This window comes from Rhinolophus sinicus, chromosome 17, assembly GCF_057876585.1.
Source record: "Rhinolophus sinicus isolate RSI-liver-muscle chromosome 17, RSI-T2T, whole genome shotgun sequence".
In the NCBI taxonomy this organism is placed as follows: Eukaryota; Metazoa; Chordata; class Mammalia; order Chiroptera; family Rhinolophidae; genus Rhinolophus; species Rhinolophus sinicus.
In genome coordinates this window covers 131,099,419-131,127,152 of record NC_142517.1, presented here as the reverse complement: position 1 = coordinate 131,127,152, position 27,734 = coordinate 131,099,419, and the positions used below count along the sequence as shown (strand labels likewise).

The 27,734-nt window shown below is 42.4% G+C and overlaps 1 long non-coding RNA gene across 1 annotated transcript; it reads left to right on the top strand.

Moving 5' to 3' along the window:
* The first annotated feature begins 18,492 nt into the window (after positions 1 to 18,492).
* On the top strand, positions 18,493 to 26,738 carry LOC141572214 (uncharacterized). The gene is made up of 4 exons (XR_012497464.2): positions 18,493 to 18,641; positions 18,722 to 18,765; positions 19,412 to 20,477; positions 26,174 to 26,738. It is a non-coding gene; the product is annotated as an uncharacterized LOC141572214 (long non-coding RNA).
* Positions 26,739 to 27,734: the final 996 nt, after the last annotated feature.

Genomic DNA, 27,734 nt, shown 5'->3' with positions numbered 1-27,734 from the left:
ACATTAGAGCTGATTGTCCGGTTAGGTCTTATTTTCGGGGAAGCAGGGTAGGTTTATAGGAGCTGGGGAAACACAAAGAGAGAAGACTTGGTTCCCACTTTGTCTAGAAAGATGTAACTAGGCTAACTTCTTAAAAATCAAGATTCCTATTGAGACTCGAATTCAAGCTAGGTTTAAAAAACAAACAGACAAACAAAACCTCAAAGGAACATGAAATTACCAGAGTGCCAGGGTTCATAAGAAGAGATCTGGGGATGGAGAATTTGAGGGACTATTGGAAGGGAAAGAGGACTAAGCTTCCAGACCAAGAAAAGCCACATTAACACTCACAGTGCTTACTTACGTGCACACTTGTCCTTCCAACCCCTCCTTTCCCTTGTCCCCTGGTAAAAACCAGGGCTAAACTAGAAAAAAAAGAAATTTGGTTATTTTCCTTACATTAAGAAAATATTTATTGAATTTTCTAGCATATTTCAACACTAGGTGAACAAATCAGACATGATATCTCTTTTTATGAAGTTAGAGCCTAGTGGGAGATTTGGACTATAAACAAGTAAACAAAGTAAATTGTACAAACAGTAGTGGGTGCTATGAGGGTGGTAAGTGGGATTTGGTAACAGAGGGACTCCCTTAGGTGGGGGTGGGCAGTGAAGGCTCTGAAAAAGTGTGATGGATTTTTTTTTTTTTTTTTGGTTGTATTCCAAACATTCATTTCCCACTTTGCCCACTGAAAGTGCTCTTTATTCTTTGGAAATTTAAACTCTCCCTCACATGCAGCCATGTTGTTGGGTTATATGTGGTCCCACCCTCACCTCCAAGGGAGGGTTCTGATTGGCCTAAACAAGTCCAATCCCTGCCATCTATCTTCATGTCCCACCCAAGGCAATTGGTTTAAACATGGGCATGTGATACAATTTAGGCCAATGAGAGAGACTGAATCACTGGACTTGAGCAGGAGCTACCAGAAAAGAACCTCTCTCTTCTCCTGGAGATTGTGAGTCCAGAGCAGTGATAGCCACTTTGTGACCATGAGGAAAGAGCTTCAGCTATATAGTAAATGAGAGAAACAAGGTCCTCAGTGACATGGATCAGCCTTTCTTAAAGCCAGCACTATTTCTGGACTTGTTAGATATAGAAGCCAGTAGATACCCTTTATTGTTTAGGGTAGTTTGAGTGGGATTTTCTCACTTGCAATCAAAACAAAACAAAAGTAACTGCTGGAGAAGTAACATTTAAGCTAAAGACTAACAAAGAACTAGCCAAAGTGAGAAGAGGAAGTGAGAGAATTCCAGGCACAAGAAGCAGCCCTGAGAAAGCCCTGGGGAAAGAAAAACATTAGTTTGATCAGGAATCTAAGAGGAGGCCACTGTAAGAGCCACAGGGTAAGAGATGAGCTGAGGCCAGATTAACAAGCACAGGGTCATGGGAAGGAATTTGAATGTTTGGATTTTAATCTAAGGAAATAGGAAGCCCCACTCTGATTCCTGTTTCATAATGATGTCGTTGCTGAGTGCAGAATGGATTGGATTGGGGCAAGAATGGAAGAGGATTATTACAAAGGGTCGATGTGGCCGTCCAGGCAAAAGAAGGTGGTTACTTGGGCTAAGGTGGTGGTGGTAGGGATGGACTATAACAAGGAACTGGATAGTTTTGTGGTCATTCTTTCATTTATTTGTACATTTATCTATTCAACCACAGATATGAAGAGTCTCTGTGTAACACTGTGTTAACACGGAGGACATAAAGATGAAAATACACTTTCTCTATCCACAAAGAGAGTTCCATTTAGAGGGAAACATCCAGTCAAATGATTATAACAATATAAAAAGAACTATGATGAAGATAACTATAAGATACAGTGGGTACATTGGAGAATGAACCACTAAATTGGCCTGGGAAAGTCAGGGATGTCTTCTTAGAATAAATAGAGAGTTGGGTTCCTATGAGTTTGTCAGGTCAGCAAGAAGGATATTCGAGGCAGGGTGAAAGACATAGAGGTTTTAGAAGAATTCGTACTCAGGGAACGAGTAGTCAGGTATTTCCACAGCTCCAATTGCAAGGAGGGACAGTGGTAGAAATAGCAGTACTCATCAAACATTCCCCACATTTTCCATGCCCCCTCGCAGTTAAGTGGTAAACTATGGCCAGTGGGCTGTGGGTTTCACTTTTAGGCTGAAAAAGTGAATTCCCTTTTGGGATTTGCTCATGCCCACAGTTCAGTTCTCTCTTCCTCCTCCATAGCAATCATGGAGGAAACCTGGTGACATGGAAATATCATTTGTCAAAGCAGCCTGGATTTCTGGGTCATTGCTTAGAGAACAGAATCTCTGGAGAGTCACTCAGTCTTACTGCAGACTTTGTATAAATAAGAAACACACCTTTGTTTTGTTAGGCCTCTGAGACTTTGGAGTTATTTTTTTAATATATCATAACTTAGCTGTACGAATATACAGAATGATGGGGATAAGACTAGACAGGAAGACAGGGTGCCTTGCTAAAAAATTAGACCTTATCTTGTAGCTATTTAAGAATCATCAAAGAGTAGAGATAAGAGTGGCATTATGGGACCATTCTGGCAGCAGTGGGATGGATGGATGGGTGGATATTTGGATTTGGGGCTTGAGGAGGTAGTTCTTAAAAGCAGAGAGACTAGAAAAGTGCTGAAATAGTACAGAAAGATGATGATAGCATGAACTAGCAGAATGGTTCTAGTTCAGAAAGGACCGTGTAAGTTTGATAGATACTTTAGGAGGAAGAATGCACGAAGATTGTGAGTGACTGAATGTTAAGTAGGGGCGAGGGGTGAGACGAGACAGAAGAGGGAAGTTTTGACTTCCTTAACCCCCTACTTCCTTCATCTTGATAACAAACAACCTTAATCACTATGGGTCCAACCATTCTAAATGCCAAGAGAGGACCAAGAAGAAGAGCTGAAGGAGAAGGCTTAATGACTTCATGGCAAAATGGAAATTCACTGGCCATAAATCAGAAAAGCCAGGAGACCAAGTCTGGTTCCTCTGACTTGGATGAGTTCATTAAAAATCTGGACTTCAGTTTCCTCATCTATACAATGAAGTCATCGGACTTAAATATCTCCACATTCACTTTCTCTTTTAATGCCATAACTCTCGAAAAAGAAACTGAGGAATAGGGAAGGGGGAGAAGGGGAAGAAGGTGCATGAGAAGCCCAGTAAGACCAACAAGGAAAAGAAAGGAAGAAGAGACCGGAAAAGAGAAAAGACCAGGTATGGTTGCTTAAAATGAGATCCTTGGGTTACCCCAGTAACCCATCAGTTCATCTCAGTCAACATTCAGTTACATGGTATGGATTTTGTCTCAGCTAACATGTGTCATAGTTTTTACTTATTGAATTTGTATTTTCAATTGTTAATATTATGTTTATCACTAATTAACAAAAATGGATCAATGGCTCAAAAGTGGTAATGTTTAAAATAGTAAATCCAGGGGGTGGCCGGTTAGCTCAGTTGGTTAGAGCGAGGTACTCTTAACAACAAGGTTGCCAGTTCGATACCCGCGTGGGCCAGTGTGAGCTGCACCCTCCACAACTACATGGAAACAATTACTTGACTTGGTGCTAATGGGTCCTGGAAAAACACACTTAAAAAAAAAAGTAGTGAAAATAGTAAATCCATAATTCAGGATAATATCTTAAATGTAAAGAACAGGTTCAAGGACAAATAAATGAAAGAAGATGAAGCAGTGTATGCTGGGAGAAGTGAGAATATGACTGTGATCATCAAGCTAACAAAAATGTAAGTCTGTAAGTCAGGAATAGGACATATAACCAGAAAAATTTGAAAACTGACTTGTATTGGACTTTGCCATGAGACCTCCGGGATGCATTTGTTATGAAAATGTTTTCCAGTAACAGCAGGAAGCCATGAAAGCTCCAGTGTTATTGCCCAACAAAGTTCAATGACTTCTTAATAGAACAACAGTTTTTCCAGAACAAGTGCAAACATTGTGTTTTCCAACACAATATTGATAAATGTATTACTAAAGGTGATAGAGAAACCACAACTACAGAGGCATCATAAAGGATGTACTTGTCATAGAAAAATAGGTGCCACACTATTGCCAAGAAGTTCGTAAAACCAGCTACAAAGGTAATGATAAATATTATGTTTGGAAGGAAAACAAAATTTCTTCATCAAAGAACTTTGGTACATATTGCATAGTATCAACAGTATACAATGTAGGAGAAAGGTAATATCTATCATGTCTTTGCAGATATTTCACTTTATATATGGACAAAATTCAGTTCTGATGGGGGCACATATATAAAAGAGAAGTATTTGATGATAGTCTCCAAGACACTTTTTTAAAAGTTTTATTGAGATATAATTCATATACCACACACTTTACCCATTTACAGTATACAAATCAATGGTTTTGGTATATTACATTATTGATGTTTTTAATTGTAGCAAAATACATATAACATACAATTTGTCATTTTAACCATTATTTTTAGGCATATGATTCAGTGGCATTAAACACATTTCCAATGTTGTGCAACCATCACCATTATTAAAAGATTTCTTTTTTTTTTAGTTAAATATAATCTGCTTGATGACTGTTTATTACTCAAAATCCATGCTTTACATGAAGATGGTTTTCATTTGTTCAACACTTATTTTGTGATCCATGCTGTGTAGTGGGAAAGTACATTGTCATCAGTATTGGACAAGTTCCATCTCTGTGTACATCAAGAAAGGAATTCTCAGTGAATTGAAGAGGGCACATCTGAACATCAAGCTATTCCCTGATTCCCTCAAAGAGATCAACTGGCTGTTGGCCGCATACCTCAGTGGTCTTGATTCAGTTTTGAAGGTGTTCTGCAGGAAGCAGTCTCTGGGATGGAGAGTAGCGTACAGGACATTTATGAAGGCATCCTTGGGATACTTGGGATCAATACACATTGAAGGGAGAGAAGAAATGAAGCAAGATTGGGCAAAGGGAAAAGTTGAGTTGTGATCCAGTCCTAAGTCAACTTCATGAAGAGTCCTGATGCTGAAATCATGCTTTAGAGTTGTCCCCAGTTGGGGTGAGGGCGTGTGGCCTTTCTGCTCTCACATGGATCAGTCAGCCCCAGGAAGGAGACATGACCTTGGGTGAGGCACTTGGCTTCAGCATAGGCATCCCCAAACAAGGCTGACTGCTGAGTGCTGACTTCTAATTGCAAGTCTAGCAACTAGGAGGTGTGGGGGATGGGAAAAAGTCCTTCATTCAGGGAGGGGCATCTGGGCGGTAGACATCACAGCACCCACCACAAAAGAAATGGTGAGGGGAAACATGATGACATTGCAGTCACTGACAGATAATGACAGATGTTGGCTATTCACAAGGAAGGAGGTTTTGAAATGAGTGATGAGATAAAATAATTTCTTCATGACCATTTCTATGATTTCAAGTGGAGTGCTATAAGGGTGTATCTCATTGACATATGCACTATCTTGAACTTGCATGGTCACATGAAGGATAAGATACCGGGATTTTCTTGTAACACTGAATAATGCTATCAACAGCTCAAATATGCCAAAAAACCCACAAATTGTTGCCAGCACGTAATGGCTCTCTTCACTTGTTGGAAAACAAAGCCTATTATATATACAGAGGGTACAAAAAATATATATACACATTTTAAGAAAGGAAAAAACTGTATTAAAATTGTAATGCTCAATATATTCCGATAACAAAAGATGAATGCAAGTCACGTTTGACTTCTGCAATTACAAGAGGTGCTCAAAGTGGTTACCATCAGCGTGCAGACACTTCTGATTACGGCGAACTACTGCTTGAGCAACGTTGACCAAAGTGTCCACTTATACACATTTTGTTGGCACCCCTGGTATACATATACCTGAATGTGGCAGTGAGACACAAATAAATATGTTCGGCGCCAAATGGAATACAAGAATACACTGGGAATCTGTCTGCCATTATCTCTTGATTTGCAGCATCCAACTCTCCCACATTTGGGTGTGATAAGCTCATCCACTGAGCATCTGACAAATATCAGACAGCTTTCAGAGGCAACCATTGGCATAATTTCTGGATCTGTGCATAATCACAATATCTAGAAGCAGATATATGTGCCTTTCCTGAAAAGATTATATTTGTGAGACATGATTTTATAATTTAATAAAAATAGGAAAAGAAATAAAAAATTTAAAAAGATGAAAAAAAGCAAAGAATAAGTAAAGAAAGTGACCGGGTGCAGCCCAGATCAATGATTCAAGTGGTTGATACAAACACATAATAGATGTCTTAATGAGAGATTGCCAACAACGTCATCATCCATCTCACTGCAATGAGACAATTATCATTTGATTTTCAACATTATATTTTTTTATTTTGTGATGAATACAATTTTGCAATCAATTTGTTATAATTCCCTTAAATTGGTGGATAAGGGTCTAATACCCCCGCAACACACACACACACACACACACACACACACACACACACACACACAAACTCACATACCCCTTAAACTAGAACAGATATGTTTTTACTTCTATTAAATATTGAGATTTTCCCAAAGGACGTGTATTTTCAATTGAGGATATATAGATCCTGTTGTCAGAACCAAGTTTCAAAACCACAACAGTGAATTATCTGGAGCCCCTTTTTGAGTTATAAATTTATCTAATTATTCTTTCCATTTCTACTACATTACCCTGTTTTAGTAATGGGTATCTTTATAGCTTTAGTATCTTTATAGCTTTTCATTGTCATTATCATGTACATTTGTCTATTTGTTTATTACATACCTTCCTCACTAAAATAAAAGCTCACTGAGTACAGGCACTTTGTCACTTCCCTCTGTATTCCCAGCACTTAGAACAATGCCAGGCACATACTTCATGCTTACTACATGTTTGCTGAATAAGTGAATTAATGAAGCTTTTACTTATCCATCCATCTATCCATCCATCCATCCATCCATTTATCTATTTATCCATCATGTACCTATGCTTCCATCATATGAGAAATCCATGCATACTAGTGAGTTCTGTTATCTACTTGAAAAATTGAATACAGTGTGTATCCACACACACACACTCACACACAGATATTTATATTATGAGGAGTCTTAAGGTGAAGGTCCGTAGACCCAACAAACTGGTGACTGGTGAAGTCATCTTCCAACTTCATTTTCCCAGTTCTTCCACTTAGTTATGACAGGACAGCCAGCAAAAGCAAAAGGACCTGGAGCAGACACTGCTGGAAACTTGTTTCATCAATCTTCCTATGCTTTGTACTGACTTCATATTTTAATAACCTCCTCCCAAATACCTTGCTAACCCAGCCTAAATTGTGCCTTTGTACAATACAGTGCATATCTGATGCCTCATAATAGCGTCTTTGTTCCACCCTTCTCCTGCCCAATATAGTCCCATTTATTATCTAACCTTACTTAGGCATTTTCAGCAATCTTTTCATGTTCCTCCGCACACACTTTCTAAAAAGCCAGCTGTGCAATTTAGACAATCCCTGGAGATTATTGCCCAGGTTGGGTTTGCATTTATGAGCACATAACTGAAGCTGACACTGCCTTCACCAGAATTAATGGCTCTTGGAACAATTTGCCTTCCCAGCATTTTACAAACAGCTTCATAATACATCTGAGGGCAAGGCAGGTTTTAATTAGTGTCACTAGGAGCTAAATATTCAGAAGTGAAATAATTAATTGGCTGGACCAATAGGAGCAAACAGTGAAAGGTGAACTTGGACTCCGTGCAGGTTCAACATGGTAGGACATTCCACCTACCTGTCTTTGGGGTGGTGCTGGGAAGCTGTTCTCTTAGCTGCGATGGGTCTTCTGTTAGCACTGACCAGTAATTTCAGTTTGCTTGTGTGCAATATCATTTTGAAACACCCGGTGCTTCCTTCCTCCTACCCTCTCTCTTTAGTTTCTCCTCTTATTTAATTTTGGTTGCTCTGTTTTACAAGCAAAGCAGCTGCCTGTACGGGGAAAGGATGCACCATTCAGATTCACAGTTTATAGTTTGCTAAATGTAAGCCTGCTTAATCCTTTCATATCATTGGATTACTCTCCCCAAGCAAATTTTCCCAGCTTTCATCATGAGAATGGGCTCCCTGCCAAGAAACCACTCATCCCAGCTCTGGTCCACCTGGCCTTTCCTGATTGTCAACTCCTCCGTTTTCAGCCATTAAAAGGGCTTTCAGACCGAATATTTGCACAACCATTTCTGAAAGCCAAACACAAAATCTTTGTTCCATAGAGTCACTAATCTCTATGCAGGGTTCTGGCCTGAATTATTGTGGGGTTGGCGAGGAGGGGTGTGGGGTAGGGCTGGGAAGAGACTTTGATCTTTGGGTCAGTTTTCTCTTAATATCATCTAGTTAGATCAAATAAATTTAAATAAGTATTCAATGTAAATTTAAAGTTTAAATAATAACCAAGGTGAGATCAGAGGATTTAGAGAAGACCATATACCTTTTAGTATTTATGCTGCTGTGCAGGTCGTTGCATTTGAAAGGTAGATTAAGAAAGCCATTCTGAAATTTCCAATACTCTATAAACTCTACATCAATTAAAGTTTTAATGCATTTTTTTTTAAATCGTCATGGTTATTTTCTACCTAATTCCCTCCACAGGTCCAGAAAAAGGGACCTTCTTGGGTTTCAAAGGGAAAAGTTTCTTTGTGACTGCTACACAGAACAAGGGGGTTGATTCACACACACTGCTCTGTCAATCACGTCCGAAACTCTGAGCATGTGTGAACTCTCACGGAGCCAGACAAAAGCACCTTGCCATTCAATCACTGATTTTGATCCCTCCTCTGCTAAACTTTAACAACTGTAAGCAAGCCATTGAGGGGAGGGGAGGCCGATAGATACCTTTCCGACTCAGGTACCCTGACTCATAGGATTTTAGGACCTGAGCGCCTCATTCATTGCACAGGCAAACACCCAGACATCCACGTAAGCACTTAAACTGTTTAAACTGTTATGAAAATGAAATGTTCTTCAGATGAGGGTAAAGGGGATCAAATATACGGTGATGGAAGGAGAACAGGTTCTGGGTGGTGAACACACAATGGGATTTATAGATGATGTAATACAGAATTGTACACCTGAAATCTACTTAACTTTACTAACAATTGTCACCCCAACAAACTTTAATTAAAAACAAAAAAGAAATGTTCTTCATACATTTTCTACTTTTCACACATAACGTTCAGGAGTCTGAGTGAATGAAGCATTCAGGATGTACATACAGAATGTACACTCAGGAGCAATATGCTGGTGGCCTTCCATTATGCTATTTTATTGATTTACCTGAACCCGACGCGTCAAAAGCAGCAAGACAGGAAAATGCTTTCCCAGTGGCCCAGGGCCTCCATTCCACATGGTAACAATGTCAGGCAGAGCACTCACCTTTTGCTACTCCCCTTCCTCCAGTCTTCCAGAAGACAGGCCAGAAAAGCCTTGCAACCCACTCTCCAAAGATAGCAGGCACCTCTGAGTTAAATAAAGTAATCCATATGAGCATGGAACTTTGAGGAAAAGAACTAGCAAATGCCTTGCTATATGCTGGTTGACAATATATCTTATTTTCAGTGTAAGTTCCTTAATGACCAGGGAGCATATTTTTTATGACGAGTAGAGGGTGACATCAAACAAATGGTGATAAGAAACTCAACTGGAACTCAGCTTCCATTCATAGAAGTCTGTTAGGCTTGACGTGAGCTCACACTCCCAAGTTTCACTTTGCATTTCTGGGTTCATCAAACCCTCAGATGCAACGTTGAAAGTCAAAGTGAAACCCCCCACGAAGAAAACCACACTGATTTTTACCTGCTTTAATGTCAATGTTTTCAGAAACTAACAATAAATCAGTCCAGTTCACTCAGCGCTCACCTTTCAGGGTATATAAAATACCTACAGTAAAATGTCAGCAAATTTGACTTGCCTCAAAAATGTTCACCATTTTGAAAGAGTTTTAAATTAAATCCAAAGCCTTCATGTTGATTTTTAAATGTTTTTAAAGACTCTAGCATGAATGTTTCAATTCAGTCAAGTATTTAGTGGTTGAAAGAAGAAAAACAAGGCATGTTTAAATTTCAACTTATTGTAGGTGCTTTGTGAAAACCTAAATCCCTCAAGACAAGTGCCAAAAGTAACTATGCAAATTTCTCTATTAATATGCATATGATAACACTGCCAAATAAAAGAGAGAAAAGGAGAAACAGCTCAAAGAATAAGGGCAGATGGGGAGGAAAGAGGAAGAAATTTGGAGGTGAAAAAAATATCCAAAGATGGGTTTCTTTTCACCCATATCTAGAATAGGTAGAATTTTCATCTATTGCTAGCATAGTTCTGATTGGAAATGCCCATCTAATTTGAAATGCTCAAATCAGACCTGGGGCCTAATTGGTCTGTCCAGTGTACCTGGGGCTGAACTAAGTCAGTTCCATTTACCTGGAGCCGTCTTCACCATACCTGGACAGCACGCCTGAGTGCCTTTCTGTCTGTCACCCTGAGATAGGACAGAGGCCAGTCCAGGTTCTGTGAGGTGTCAGGGGAGCTGAGAGCCAATTGAAGAACTAGGAAGGAAGCCAAGATCCTACTCCTGGAAATGTGCAAACAGTGCAGGAGTGGCTGAGTCAAAGACCTGTCGCGGTCACAGAGCCAGCGCTGGCCAGGTGGGAACAGGTCAGCCTGATTAAGGTGGGAGGAGTTAGGAGCACTTCCTAGAAGATTGTCTAGTGGTTACATTTGGAGGCTTCAATAGGAAATGATAACCCCGGCTTTAGTTTACTGTCTTCACTGATAAAACTCAAAAGGTCCCAGTGGGAATTCCTTGGAGGTGAGGAGAAGAAGAAACGGGGCTCAGTCACCTCACTGCTCTGTGTTGGGCAGTTAATCATCTTCCTCCCCAACCAGTGGTGATTTCCTCTATCTCTCGTCCTTAGGGTCCAGCCCAGTGCCTCGCATTTGGTAGATATTTAATAAACATGCTCAACTCAGTGACTAAGGGGACGAGTGGTCATGGATAGACACTCCTTGATACTTTCAATCCAGAAGGTCTTAGGATGTTTTTAAGGCAGTGTTCCCAGGGTCAATCTAAAATCATCAGTCTCAAGGAAGCCCCAAGCGTGTTACACTCACGCTCAGTTTGCCTGTTCTAGGATGAAAGCGGCTGTTTCTTTTTTGGTAATACACAGGGAAGTGTCTTATGGGCGGCCCATCTTCCCGCCTTTTTGCGTATAACAAAGTCTCTCCTTGGTTCCAAAATATAGTATGTGTGTTTCCAAACTACAAAGAGACGGTTAAAAATTTAACCACAGAACACCATTCTAATGAAAACATGATTACCTAACACCCCAGTGTGGTTTCAGATGGCCTTGTGCCAACCTTCCAAAATGCTATCAGAAGCTCAGAGTGAAAAAAGAAAAAGAGAGAGAGAGAGAGAGAAAAAAAGTGATTAGCATCCCCTTAGTGAAGGTAGCTTTCTTTCTTGGCTGGCTTCCAAGATCTCTCAAAAAGGACATAGGTTATTGGTGTCTACATTTGAACAAAACTTCTTCCTGTTTTTGAAAAGTTTGAGAGAGCAAAAAAGGGGGGGTCCACCCTTGAATTAGTACATCATGTCCTGAACTAGGTGTTTTTAGCACCAAAGCTCTGCTGTGAATGTCTACTGTCTACACTATCAACTTGCCTTCTGCACACTCACTTGCTATTTCTGTAGCCTAGGTTACAAGACTGCAGGTGTTGACACTTCGGAGTGAAAGCTCCACTGGCCTCTCCGAACAAAGCCCGAGGGTACATTGTTCCTCCCTGGTTGGCAGCTTGTGCTGGCCCTGGGCACAGAGAGGAGGATGGAGGCAGTGGGGCTCATGGTGGGGTCATTTCTCAGAATCCTTTCCTTGGTCTCCACCTGGCATCACATTTGAGCATTTGGGGTTGTGGTTTCGTTTCCACATTGGATTTCCTGACTTAACCCCTGAACCACTTTCTGCAGTTGTTCCACCAGTTCAACGACTACCAGCTGGCTCTGCAAGACCACGGGAACAAGAGGATCACAGAGCTAGAAATTACTGTAGTGGAATCCCTTGATTCTACAGATGAACAGATCGAGGTCCAGAGGAAGTTTAGAGGTTCACCCAAAGTCACACAAATGCTCAGCCGCCAGTATTGCCCTAACCATACCACCTCCAATTCCTTTCAGTAACAGAGTAACTTTAAACAACCCCTTGCATGCAAAGTGATGAGCACAAAGCAGGCATAATATATGTGACTTTCCTTCCTTGCAAAGTGTTCAGCACTGTGCTAAAGCCCTGAGAAGGACAAATGCAAAAAATGCCACAGACTCTTGCCCTCAAGAAGTTACAATATCTTGAAGGTAACAACATATACACATTAGGCATAGGAACAATACAAGCTAACGCAAAGCAGGGTGCAAGAAGATGTTTATGTTTATAGCTCTCCCTCTTTACTCCCTTCACCTGATTAACTTACTCGTTTTGTCTTAGTTTTGAGGTTGCCTCTTTCAGGAAGCCCTCCTGGATTTGGCTCAGGTTAGACTGTAAGTGCCTGTGCATTTGTCTGGATTCTTGATCAGCCTTGTGCACTGCTGCATTTCCATGTCTAACTCCTGGAATGCAGTCAGTGCTCAGTAAATGTGTGGGGAAGAAAGGAGCTGAATATTCATTGGGAACCTTTTAGCCAACAAGTTGGATTGGAGAGGGGCTCAAAGATGGGGAGGATTTATACCAGTGCAGAAGGTGGCCCAGAATGGGTGGATAATGACCCCTGCTCCATAGAAAAATCACCACAATCTGTGCTGGCGAGAGGTCAGTGAGGAGATCCCCATGGAGGGAACAGTTGCCTTTGATGAAGAGGGTCAGGAAGGTGCTGTTAGATAAGTCAGACTCTGGGAGGTCAGGAACACTAAGAAAATGATGGTAACCAGAAGGAAGACGTGTTGCCCTTTAAAAAGAAGAAAATTAGAGAAAAATCCAGGCCACCACTAAGCTGCGCACAGCAAACCACTCAGCTCAGTTTTCAGGATCTGATTTTGAGAAGCGTTTTCCTACACTTGAAAAGAAAGCTTTCAGGCTTCCCTTTGGTAGCTGGGTTTTTCCCCCTTCTCAAGTTTGAAGTGTTGACTTTTTCTCAACACCTGAAAAGACAGGCTGAGTTTCACCTTGGGAAAATGCAAAATAGTCAGCTGCAGTGAAGAAAAAAAAAAAAAATGAATCGCAATCTCAGTCACAGATTTCTTTGAAATATTGTGCTAAAGGGAATTCTGAAAGGACCACTGATTCATTTCAGCCAGTGAGCCGGGTGAACATTTAATGTGGTGACTCAGTGACTGAGGAAACCTCTTTCTTATCTTTGGGGAGTTGTTGGTTCTGACTCTTCGTATCTGCAAGCCTTTACCAAACAAACAAGTATCATCTTGTAGTTCGGGGCACCTGGTGGGCATTTACAAAAAGAAAGGAGTTCCGAGAAGAAGAACTATAATTATCAACAGCAGAGAGGGCTCGGTTTCTGCTATCTCATGGCTCATCCACAGGGTTATCAAAATCAAGGAGCAAAAGGATTTGTCTGGGAAGGGGGTGTGAAGGAGGAACAAAGAGTAATAAAGGACAATGGGATTGGGGGTATAAAAATGCCCCTCCCTCACGTCCAAGGCAGCAGGTACTACCTTGTAGGTGGCTAGTACAGCACAGCAGACTTTTTCTTTCAACTCATACCATTTTGCAAGACGTGAACAGGAAGAAAATACCAGGAAAATGGTAGGCTGGAAAAGAGAGGACGCTTATTCCTGCGGATGCCTAGCTGCTAGGAAGTCCTGGACAGTTGCTGGTGGCAGTCTACTTCGACCTAGAGCAGACTGAGCAGAGAAGTCTAACTCATCTCTCAAGTAAAAGCTCTGGACAGCCTCATGATAGTTCTGCTTCTCCCCAAGGGACGGTCACCTGGAGGTTATAGGTTTAGAGACCTTTACAGTCACGTGGGCTAAGATGTCATGGTGAGCAAAGCAGCAAAGCCCCAAGTAGACGAGGATGCATCACATGACTGGCCTCAATGTGGGAGCCACCCCCCTCTCAGGGCCCATCTGTAAGCAGATTTCGACCGCTCAGTGGCATCTCAAACGCAAGTCCCAGTGATCTTTGGGATCCATGGGACCAGAAGAAGAGCCTCTCCTAATGAGAAGTTCACTCCTCAGGGACCAGGCAGGAGCCAATGGAGGGTGGGCTGCTGCCCTGGAAGCAGCCCTTTGCCACCCACACACTGGAGCAGCCATAAGAAATGGTGGCTGCCATGTTCCTGCTCACCACCAGCCTCTGGGGGAACCCAGTGCAGCGTCCACCCGCTGTGGCATGCAAGAGAGAGAGCATGCAGACATCTGGCATCCCTGGTCCTTCTCCTTCACATAAAGAACGATACGCACTTCTGATGCCTTTGTCCTCCTCCTTCCCCTGCATCCTCGACATGGGCTCTTTCACATCAGCTTCCAAAATGGGACATCCCGAACCCAGGACCAGCACAGAGGCAGTGTGCCACAAAGGCTGATGCTGACAGCTAGCCTCATCGCAAGAGGGAGGTACCACTTTGCATTATCTCCATTGCGATGAGGAAACTGAGGCCCTGAAACATCGAGTAACTTTGGCCAAAGTCCCTGGGTTAGTAAACCCAGGTGTCTCAGCTCCAGAGCCCAAGCTCTGTAACTGATTCTATTCTTTTGCCAAAGGTAGACTGGTTGGATGTGGAATTGGGTGTGTCACAAGCCTCTGAAAGGGCACTTCCCCTCCCCTGATTTCAGCAGCATCAGGGTCCGCCTATCATTGAGCTGCGGCCCATTTTGTGTTTGTCAATCTCAACTGTGGGTTCAAGGTCATAACTGTTTGTCCCTCAAGAGCTCATCACACCCAGTGTTCCCTGGTTTCATTTGTACATTGGGGCACCAACTGTCACTCCCCAGCCCGCACATTGGTTTCACTTCCTTGGGCCCTAATTCATTCGTTTTTTGAAATAAGGATCTATCTACCAGGGTGGGTATCAGAACGAAGAAAAGGGGTGTCAACATTAGGCCTCCAGGAGCCTCACCATGACGCTGTTCATGCATTAGTGAGTACTTCACAAACAAAAAGCACTGCAGCAGAATATTTTTGTCCTCTCATAACAGTCTTCTGTTTCAGCTCTGGCTGGTAACAGAGTCACCTGGAGCATTTTTTAAAAATACAAATGACAAAGGCCCCACCTCAGCTCTACCAAATCAGAAACGCCAAGGTTGAGGTTCAGGGATCTGAATTTAATGTAGGAGGAAGCTCCCTTTGTGTGAGGGGCCTGGGCCAAGCAAGATGCTCACCCTTCCAGAAAGTTCCATACGGGATTTCTCCCAGAGTGGGAGATAGGTTTAGAGGACCTGGAAGCTGCCTCCTAAATGACAGCCCTCTCAGATGGGGTCTTGGTTGGTAGCTCCCGCCTACAAGCCAAGTAGTAATCAGTGTACAGAGATACATTCCTTCTGTCCCATTCCCTATCTGTTATTTCCCAAGCTCTCTCCCTAGCTGCCCTAAGAGGGGTAGGCCCTGGGCACCAGAGGAAAACTTTACTCCCTGCAGGGCTGCCTTTCTTCTACCAAACTAGATCACTTTTAACAACCACAAAGTTTCATGAATCACCAGAGGAAAGCTGGCCATGCTGTTCGTGTCTGTTAATGAAGAGCATTCTTAAACACACACAAAACACCCCCCAAACAAACAAACTATAAATTCAAGTCACTTTCAAATAAATGTGGCATTTTATTAATCACAACAGCATCCACATCCATTTGAAAAGTTGTAGTGCATTGTTTACTCAGTCTGAAGTAAGATCTGGGACTTGAAAATATTTGGACCCTTTACAATACCTACCCTGGGGGTCTACTGTCCAAATATTGCAAACCACCCTGTCAGGATCAAAGCCCAGGGGCCCATTCACCCGTCCTTACTTGTTCCTGAACAGTAAGTATCACCCCAAAAATCCAATTATGGAATTGTGGCAGTGTTTGAAATGAGCCACCAGTGATAAACCGAAGGGCCAGAAAAGTGATCTGAGGCCAAGAAGGAAAGAGAAAATGGGCCTAAAAATAAATTCCTATAGCAAATTATATCTAGGACCAGCCTTAAGCCGCACTCTGAGAACCAAATCTGGACACACAAAGGTAGACTGGACACTCAGCAAAGCACGGTTATAATGGAGTAAAGGTCTAGAAGCCTTTACTCCATTTACCTTTACAAAGAACACTTATTTCCTTAAAAATTACTGTGGCACAATTTGCAAATAAAAACAAGAGTAGAAAGCAAGTTATCTTCAATGTTCTGCTAAAAAATTGTGTTTGCAATTAAGGAACCCAGAAATTATTATTATTATTATTATTATTATTATTTTAAAGATTTTATTGGGGAAGGGGAACAGGACTTTATTGGGAACAGCGTGTACTTCCAGGACTTTCTTCCAAGTCAAGTTGTTGTCTTTTCAGTCTTAGTTGTGGAGGGCGCAGTTCAGTCCAGGTCCAGTTGCCATTGCTAGTTGCAGGGGGCAGAGCCCACCATCCCTTGTGGGAGTCGAACCGGCAACCTTGTGGTTGAGAGCCTACTGGCCCATGTGGGAATTGAACTGGCAGCCTTTGGAGTTTGGAGCATGGAGCTCCAACCGCCTGAGCCACCGGGCCGGCCCCCAGAAATTATTTTAACTTCAGGCGTCTTGAGTATGATATTCCAACACTGTGCCCAACCAAAGGGTGAGTGGTGTAGTGGCACTATAGCTTCCCTGTAAGGCTCAGCTCAGATTCCATCTCTTCTCGGCACATTGGTTTGCAATGACTCTTTCCTCAGACCTACTGGGCCCCAACCTTAGTGACTCTGATTCTGTAGGTCTGAGAAGGGTGGTGCCATCCACTTCTTGTTTTCTGTATAATTCATCTGATCTATGACCATAAATGTCACAGACGATTGTATCTGAACTGTTATGTACAGACATTGATTTGAGCTCTTATTTCAATTTCGAAAGATGGTCGCTTCTTGCCTTCTGCCTCTTCTCCTATAGCTCTAAGCACAGTTCCCATAACTGGTGTGCAGTCACCACATATTGATTTGCTTTGACCTGACATAGTGTCCTAGCCTGGAGAATAAATTCCAGATCGTACCCAAGCAGAGGCCTCAGAAGTGTAAGGGAAGGATTTGAAATCTACTTCTTTTTTTTTTTTTGTCTGCCAAGTTTGCCAACCCTGATGGTTATCTTCTAAAGATGTGCAAGTAGATGAAGTCACCCCAATGACATCAGTAACAGGATATCATGAGACACTTTGCGATGCACAAAAGCCCACAAAGTCAAATGCAGGTGTTGGTGAGAAACCAACACCCAAACTTTGAAAAATAAAAGGGTAAGGCTTCAGACTTTCTCTAAACAGCATCGCCTCTCCTTCCTTACAAATAGCTTTCCCCCGCGACCTCTATTCATCACACCCTAACTGAAATTCCAGTCTTCCACCTTCTTCCTCAACCCTACATCAGTGAGTCACCACATGCTGGTTCCCCACGATCTCTCCTCTCCATTCACCTTCTTCAATTGCCACCACTATCCAGTAGCCCAGACCTTTACAATCTCCTACCTGAGCTATCCAAATAGGTTTCTGAATGCTCCTTCCACCCCAGCTTCCTCCTTCCAATCTATTCTACATCTTATCTCTATAATTAACTCTTAATTAATGTTATTTCAGTTTACAAAGTAGCCTTTTAGATTACTTTGTATGATCCTCATATCAATCCAGGAAGATAAATAATTAATAGAATTCCCTGATAGTTGTCTGGCACTTTAGCATCTGCAAAGCTCGTGGTTTTACACTGTCATCTCATTTGGTTCCCACTCACATTTCCATTCTTCCCTTAACGCCAAGTCACACACAGGGAGAACCACCTACTCCAGTTTCCAGACACGGCCTGCTGCTTTACACTTCCCTGCCTTTGCACATATGGTTCTCTGGGTAGAATTCTTTTTAGCTCTTCACAGCCTTCACCCCCGGAAGCCAGGTCTGGGAGCAGGACCAGAATAGCATCACTGGAGGACTCCCTAGGGTTGTCCCGTCGGGGAATACGGGGAGTCCATCACCAGACAGGAACACCTGGTATTCCGTGGCTGCCTCAGCTTCTGTGGAAATTCTGGAAGGGGACTCAGGACCAGGGACATTATGGCACCCGCAACACAGCCCCTGGCCAGTGAAGAAACACAGAGACTTGTATATGCATTTCTGCCCCCTGGCAACACAGAAAACGGAGAGCCTACATAGTTAAAAAACCTACTTCCCTTGCTCTCAGGAGAAAACAGAAGAACTCTTTAGATTTACAACAAAGTGGGACAGCGGGGGCGGGGGGCGGGGAATGAGGACACGCAAGACTCTGACTTCGTATTGGCTTATTTTTGCCAATTTCTGAGTCTTATGGATGCCTCCCCCTCCCCCATTTTCAGCTTTTTCTTCTAAAGAATTCATTCAAGACCTAGCTTGCTCTGTTCACAAGGACACAAAGGCGTGGGGTCAGAGACTGCAGACAACAGGTCAGAAGAGACAGCGGTTCTCTCCGATTCAGGTGAAGGTAAAGCAGAAATTTTTCAAGGACATAATAAAGCATAGTTTGAAAAAAATATACATAATTATGTTTTTCGTTTTTTCCAGATTTGGAAAACAACCTATTGTTTTCACATTACAAACTCCAGAAAGTAAGTAAAGTTCACCTGAACCCCCTTGGCTAGTGGGGAATGGGCACAAGAAATACTTTCTGTATAGTCACGCTTTCAGAGAAGAGGCTGGAGATTTCTCACAGGATCTATTAAATGTTTATGTTTAGCATATAAGGGCAGAGGAGGTCTTTGCCTACCAGGAACAAGGGAGCCAGTCTGATGCCCCTCAGCATGAGAACTCAAACAGAAGCCTCGGTGGAAATTCATGGCAGGGTCCCAGTGAGCCTTCCACTTTTGAGAAGTGAGGCTGAGGCGCAGGGCAGGTATGTGACAGACAGAAAGAAGGAGCTGGGACATCAACAAATTCAGAAATGCTAGAGAATAAGGGTTTCTGGGGTGGTTAGTTATGGGTGTGTGTGTGTGTGTGTGTGTGTGTGTGTGTGTGTGTGTGTGTGTTGGTGTGGGAGAGAAAAAAGTAGTGAACTTGGGGGAGGAGCTTTGATTAAAGAAAGAAGGTGGTTCTTTTTTTTTCGCCTGGCAAATTGCCAATTTATGACAAAAACCTTAGCACACCCTATATGGGATGGCATGAAAAGCAGCTAGAAAAAAATATATATACACATTTCTCTCAAAAAAAGTAACTGGCCACCAGAACCCTAACCCTAAGTGAAAATTTACTTGGCAGAGAACAAAAATCCTATTCAGTCTTGAGAAGCCTAATTTGAATCAATTTGGGAAAAAGCTCAAAGATGGAATTGGAATGCCCTCCCATTTATCATCAAAGATAAAGCTCTCAGCAATTTGGACGTGCAAATGGAGACCTGTGTGTGGCAAGGCTTCATCCAAGTTGCTCCAAGTTGTTCAAAGTGTCGCTGGGGAGGTCATTCTCCTCTGCCCCCAAACAAACAGTAAACCATCCGCACATGAGCCAATTTTCGAACAATAAAGGGGACAGCAGGGTAGACGTGGGACATTTAATTCCTGCTCCCTCAGAGGGGCTGCCCTACCTCAACTCTCCAAGACGAGCAGGGCCATTGACGGTGGCATTCAGCACATTGGACCCGAGTAAACAGCCCAGGGGATGACGTCACAACATGTTAACCACAGCGATGATAATACAGTGGGAAACCAAGGAAGAAAACCTGAAATGACTCTAAACACAGTTTTGTTTACTTCATTTAAAAAGAAACTGCTCCAACACAGAGCCATCTTCAACTTGCAGAGATTCCAGGAAATTCCCTGAGCTTTTGATGGAAAGGGATTGGAGGGACGGCTCGATGATAAAACAATGGTTTCTCCATGCAGCCATCGGCACCTGCTACAAAGAGACCCGTTTGGCCATGGATTTTCAGATAATTTTTTAAGTATTCGCCTTAACCTGGTTTCCCCAATGTAATGCCAAGCAAAGATGGAGTTAATCTCGCTCTTTAATTGCCTGCTTCCGCGTTTTATTGCTCCTCCCACATTTTCTCTGCACAGCGAGTACGTCTGAAAGGCTTGGGAGACTTTAAAAAGTCCAGCACTAAATCTTTTGAGTCACTTAATCCCCAAATCTCCCATGTTTGGAGATAATTTCCTTTATGAGAAGAAATCCTAACCTGGCCTGATTCCATTCTCAAACTTGTTAATGGAACAAAGAGGCCTCTCGTTAGGCTCATCCCTGTGGCTGCAGAAATAAGCCGCCTCAGGAAGGGCAGGTTTTGCTTTAGCCTCAAGATGGTTTTGGCTGCGTCGCTTGGCTTCTTATCCAGGTAAGCTCTAGGTAAATTAGGCCCGGTGGATAGAAAACAGGGTAGGCAGGTACCTCGGGGAAAAGGCTGGTGGTGGGGTTTGCCCAGCAGTGGATGGGCTCCCTTTCTGAGCAACGGGCTGCACATCCCTGGGAGTGTTCAGAGATGGGACCACCCTATGTGGTTGTAGAAGGCATTCCTTGGAATGGAGACCGAATGGGTTCAAAGATCCCGTCCAACCCTGAATCTCGGTCTCCATAACTACAGGAGGGGGCTTTCAAGGCACGTATGAGAAGCTTTATTACTTTTCTTTCCTTCCCCCATCACATACGTCTTTCTTTTGCCCCACAGTTAGAACATTTCACGCTTTAAGGCCCCATTTCCCTTTACCTCACTTTTATGGGTAATGGTGGAGAAAGCCATTTGCCTGGTTAATCAAAGCCACCCCTCAACAAGAAAGACACTTCAGCAGCTGAGATATGAGCCTATATTAATAATAGGGAATGTTTATTGAGCACTAAGTGCGCCACACTGTGCTAAAGACTTCATGCACGATCATATTTAATCCTCCCAACAATCCAGAAAGTGAAATGCTATTATTATCTGGATTTACAAATAAAAGAAAGAAAAAGAAAAAAGGAAACTTGGAGATATGCTTGCCCAGGATCTACGAAGGTAAATTGTGTTCTGGTAAACAACCTCTCAGTAATAAGTAAATAAGCCCTGATTTATAGCATCTGCAAATTTCCATATATAAACACGAGGTATGCCAATTAAGTTTGCGAACTTGCCACCGTGTGCTTACATTGGCAGCACTGTACAAAGAGCTCGGTAAGGTTTCATAACCTTGGTATATCAGTGTCTCACAGCTGTGTTTGTGTCAACATGTGGCAGTGTCTTGCTGAGTGGCATTCATTGTCGTTTTGTTGCGTGTTTTTGTGTGCCGTCGCAAGAATACCCGAGCTTGAATTAGAGCAGCGAACAAATATTACATTTTTTGTTAAACTTGGCAAAAGTGGAAATGAAATCAGGGACATGTTAGTCCAAGTTTATAGGCATAATGCCATGAAGAAAACAGCAGTGTACAAATGGATTACACATTTTTCTGACAGGAGAGAATGCTCCACTGATGGAGAGGTCAGGGCGGCCAGTAACGAGCAGAACTGACGAAAACATTGCAAAAATTCGTCGAATTGTGCGTCAAAATCGTCAGCTGACTGTGAGAAGCAGAGAGGACCAGGTAAACAAAGTAGAGAAATGGTTAGGAAAATCTTAACTGAAAATCTTGGCATGAGAAAGTTGTGTGCAAAAATGGTCCCAAAGGAGCTCTTGCATCACGACAATGCACCAGCTCACAGGCACTGTCTGTGAGGGAGTTCTGAGCCAGTAACCAAATAACTGTTGGAACACCCTCCCTACTCACCTGATCTGGCCCCCAATGACTTCTTTCTTTACCTAAAAATAAAGGAAATATTGAAAGGAAGACATTTTGATGACATTCAGGACATCAAGACTAATGCGATGACAGCTCTGATGGCCATTCCAGAGAGAGTTCCAAAATTGCTTTGAAGGGTGGACTAGGCACTGGCATCAGTGCATAGCTTCCCACGAGGCATACTTCGAAGGTGACTCCCCTTGATAGTGATATTCAGCAATGAGATATGTGACACTTTTTCTAGGATGTTCTCATACTTAAGTGTCAGACCTCATATTCCCACTCTGGGCAATTTTAGGCTACTGAAGTGATGTCCCTGAATGTGGAGTTGGAAGCGATTACGCGTGCAGTCAGCTCTCAAGAGCCTACATGAGCTGGCTCCAAAGCCCCATGCTCTGAACCACTGAGCTACACTGTTCAGCTAGCAATCCTCCTTTCTATTGTCGGGCCTCCTGTTTAAAGAGGATGTTGCCTTAGAGTAGTTGAAAGAAATAAGAGCTCAGAACTCATGCATCAAGGTGGCCAAGAAGGTTAAGAGCCTGCGTTGAGGGAAGATAACAGAGCCACAGGAAGATTGAGTTAATGCTCCTCAGGGTCCCAAATATTAATCTGAGTACAGCTGGGAGCCAGAAAGGGGGATCATCTCAGGAAAGCCAAAGTGACTAATTTCATTCTTGGAGTGATAGACAAATTGTGGCACAGAGGCCATCCCAAAAGTATTCTGAGGCCACTTCTGGCTATTTCTGTTGCTGCCCTTGTGTGTATCAAGGGATCAAGTTCCATCCTGCCAAGTCGCCCAACCCCCAATCTTTCTTTTGATTCCTAGTGCCAACACCTTAGGCCAGTGTAAACTGGGAGCTTAAAGAGTTTTGGGGTTTTTTTGTTTGCTTTGCTTGCTTGCTTATTTGTTTTGAATCAACACCATAAACTTAAGAGATTTCTCATGAAAAATCAGGACTTCAGCTTCTCTTTAAAAATTCGAAGATAAGGCTCAAATAAAGGATATAGCGGCTACCCACTACAGGCAGGGCACACACCCTCTAGTTCTCCATAATCCCCACCACACCCTATTGCCTCCTTCATTTACAATATCTTCAGGTTTCTGGAGTTTGTCGCTTGTGCCTTAGACCTACAAGTCACTCCAAAGGCAAAATTCTGGCTTTGGATTTAGAAAATTGCTCATGCTAGAACATTGCATGGATCCCCCTACCTACCTACCTAGCTACCTACCTACCTACCTACCTACCTACGTACACACACACACACACACACACACACACACACACACACACACAATTCCTACTCTGTCCTTCTACTAATATAAAACTCTTGATAGAATGGTAGAATGATCTCAGCAAAATCTCAAAGCTCATCTGTTTGGGTGATCAAATCACCACATTTCTGGGAGCACCCTGGCTCTGCCATGCCATGGGATGCATAGTTCTCTTTAGAAAGCAGACTGTCCACAGGGCTCTGGGCACTTCCTCTTATTATATAGCTACTTGAGGTCACTGACAATAAATTACTAGTGTAAGGAAATTAGTGACAAGCGTTTTCCATGGAGAACAGGATTTGCTCACTCAATTATTTCCTAAAATGAAGCCCTCTTTCCCAGCTTGACACCATAATTTTTATTTATTTATTTTTTGCACTATAAGTTTTGAGGCAGCAGCACTGGATCTGTCTGTTGTTGTTGATCAGACCCACAAAGGCACCTGCCTCTCGAGCAGAGCAAACTTTAAGAGCAATGCATCCTCCTGGCAGTGGAACTAGTCAAGTAATGATCATTGCATTGTTAAGTGGCTGCTTTGTTAAAATGATTTATCAGGGTGACTCTAAAGTGGCTGTATGTGGTTAACAGTCTAGCGTTTCTCTTTGTGTAGGACTACTACACTGATTACTCATAATCTCATTTTAGTGAAGTCAGACCTTTTAAAATTCAACATATCACAGATTTAGGATGAAAATGGCACCCAGAAAACCAGTAATGATTTTCCAAAATTGGGATATAGCTGCAAGATGGAAAGCTTAGGTGTATTTCCAGTCATTTTACTTGTAGGTGTTAGAGACAGAAGGAGTTCAGGAAGGAGGAGTGGGCTGGGTACAGCGGGGGGGGGGGGGGGGGGTATGGGGGGGAGGGGGACCATTTTTCCCACCTAACACCAGCTTGGAAGTAGTTGACATTTGATAGCATTGTCTCTTTGAGATTTGTAACTCTCTGCTAGAATTACTTGCCCCTTGAGAAATAACCTCCTTTTTTTATCACTTGGAAATACATTAACTTTGTACCTTTGAGTAACCCTACTGCCATTAAGGAAGTTTCTGGGGGTTTTTTCTTTCAGGAACAAGAATGGTTCTTTTTCTTTTAGGAGACAGGAGGAGACAGGGGACCTAGTGCATTCAGAAGGCCCTTAATGCCGCTGCCTCCTGCCATCCACCATCAGGAGGAAGTCTGTCCCTAAGCTTTCTCCCCTACTGGCTTCAAGCCTATTTGGGGACAGAGTACAGCTTTCTGTCATACACACACATGCACACACACTCACACACAAATCAACCAGCTGCAGAGCGAGCAACAGGAGGTGGCAGATTGCTTGCCACTGCATCACTGGATTTGTAAGCATCCCCTCAAAACCATGGCCAAAGCTAGTTATTCCCTGGGCTAAAGCCAGCATGAGAAGGTGGGGACCCTGCCAAAGCCCTGACAGCCCCTGAGCCTAGCTCTATTGCCAAAGCCACATAGAAAAGTCATTAATTCATTAAATAAAGGTTCAGTAAAGGACGAGAGAGCCCATTATTTGTTCATCAGTGGGCTAGCTACATAGAGGATATCTGAGCATTCACTTTAAGGAACCTAGAATATTTGGGGAAGAGGAGAAACACACATACACTCATTTAAAAATTGAATAACATCACCAGAGATGCTACACAAAGTAGCATGTAAGTAAATGCCAAAGGACCTTTCCAAGGAGGGAACTTTCAGAGGGTGAATCACAGCTGTCAGAGAAAGAAGACAGACTCGGAGCAGATCCTCACTGTGCGATCGCAGCCAAGTTCCTGACCCTCCTACTTTAGCCAAGTTCCTACTTTACCCATGGAGTAGAGGGGGTAGATGCCTCGCAGAGCTGTTGAGGGGATTATACGAGCTCGGTTACATATGAAAAACACTCAATAGGTATTGAAATTTTTGTTTTGTTTGTCTTTAAGAATATCATAGAGTAGTTGAACAAGAAGTTGAGGTAGGATTGGTACAGGGGAAAACACAGAGAGACCATTTCTTGGAAAGAGGAAAGGAGGACTATTACAGAAATATGTCATCATATCTAGTGAATACTCTAAGAACTAGAAAGGTACGAGAAGGGAGGCAGTCTATTTCCTTATTAACATATTTATTGACTTTTTTCTGAACATGAAAATGTTTCAAGTCTACTATAGAAAATTTGGAAAGCACAGAAAAATGCAAGGAAGGAAGTAAAACTCAAATACCCCGGGGGTGCCAAAAAATGTATACAAGTGGACACTTTGGTCAACATTGCTCAAGCAGTAGTTCACCGTAATCAGAAGTGTCTGGACGCTGATAGTAACCACTTTGAGTACCTCTTGTAATTGCAGAAGTCAAACATGACTTGTATTCATCTTTTGTTATTGGTATATATTATCACAATTTTAATAATTTTTTCCTTTCTTAAAATGTGTATACATTTTTTTGGCACCCTCTGTATAATTCTGCACCCAATGAAAACTCTTATAAATATTTTGGCTTTCCTTCCAATCTTTTCCTAACACGTATTTTAACATAACTGAGATCACACTATATGCAAAGTTTTAAAATTCTGTTTTTCACACCTGTTTCATAAGCATTTCCCCATGTCATTAAAAATTCTTCTTCACAAATATCATTTGCAATGGCTACATGGAATTCCACTTATGGATCCACTTACGGATGTACCAAAATCTTCTCAACTATTCCACTAACAGTGGACAATTAGGGCTGTTCAGACATTTCACTATTATAAATAATGCTTCCATGAATACCTTTCTGGCATAAATCCAATTTCCTTAGGATAAGTTTCTATAGGTGTAACTACTGTGCTAAGATTCCTGCTAAATACAAAGTGCTTTCTAGAAAGGATGTCCCAACCCACATTCCCACCAGCCACAGGGAGAAACAGCTAGTCTTATCAAATTCTGAGACTGAATGTTTGAAAAGAAACATTTTTACCTAATTTGAGAGTCACAAAATAGCATTTCATTGTTTGCTTAGTTATCTGCTTCTTTTTAGCAGATATACCTAAAAGAATCCAAAGGAGTCTTCTGATAAAGGAAGGAGCTTTCCTTTGTCTACAATCAACAAATATTTATTGTGCAAATCATTTTACCCTGGATTTATCCTCGCTCCCCTTTGGGGCAGGCTTGGGAGATTCTGCCTTTCAGATTGCAGCCCTTGTGAAGAGAAGAGTTTTGAGGTACAATGCAGCCAACATACTGGGTCAAAACATATTGGTTCTGCTTCTACCAAGTGAAAAGCAAGTCATGGAACTTGTCTGAAATTCCAGTCCTCCCATGGGTAGGATGCTTCTCTTACCTAGTTTATGAAAATGTGAAAATCCTTAAGTTTTATTAGTGATTTAAAAGTGCTTTTAGTAAAAGTTTTAAAAATTCTACATAACGTAACATTATGACTGATTTTTTTATCTAGTCATTATTGTGTCCTAAATTGGCAGTCCCACCTCCTGACCCCAATATCACCTTTCAGTCGATGAGGATCTTCATGGAAAAACATTAGGGACGGGACCCAGACAAAGAAGGAAAATTATGATCTGTAGAGAAAAAATTCCCAGTCTCCAGACTACCTCTGGAACATTTCCAGACTGAAAAGTTTTATCTGGAAGAAAAGGGGGGGGGGGGGGGGGTTAGGGACCAGTCTGGACAAGTCCTCTTCTTGAGACCGTCCTGGGGTGGAGGATCTGGGGTCCACGTCGCAGAACAATCATCGCTTTCTGCGGCTAAAGTTCGCACCTCGGTCCCTGCAGTCACAGCTGTGGTCACTGCTCTTGCATGTGCACCATTTCTCGACCACGCCCCTCACTCTCTCTCCGGCTCCACCCAGGCTCCGCGGGAAGTGGCACCCAATACAAACCCCAGCCTGTCTGAGACTCCTTTAACGGTCCAGTCCCAACGCCCATTCCACCCCGCCCATGTCTTCAATTTAATTTCTTCTCGTACTAACGCTTGTGCTCTGCACAGAGTAGTGAAAAACTCCGGACCGGGGACCCGAAGATCTGGGTTCAGGCCCGACTTTGAATCCAGGTCCAGCCCCCGCATTTCATCGCTGAAGGCCTGCAGCCTGTTTTCTCCGCTTGGGGGCACCCCTGTTTCCCCAGCTCCTGGAACAGTACTTGGCATGCAGTCGGCCCTCAGTAAATATGTGTTGACTAAATGCATCTCTGTAATAACACCCACATGGTGTGAGAATGAATGAGTCTGTGCAAATACTTTGTGATCTATTACAAAAAGTACTATTCGCTAAATTTCTCTTATAATAAATGTATAATAAATAAATTTATATACATATATATGTATCATATGTATCATATATATTATATGCTTTATTATAAGAGAAATATATGTATATGTGTGTGTGTGTGTGTGTATATATATATATATATATATATATATATATATATATATATTCTATTCCCGAATTGGTTACCCAGGAATACACATCTACTTCTTTATCACAGTCTCCCACCAGAATTATGACAAATCATCCTTTCTTCTGAACGTGTTTCTTGATTGTCTACATCTGACCTTGGTACTATTACTGTGGGTGTGGATGTACAGTA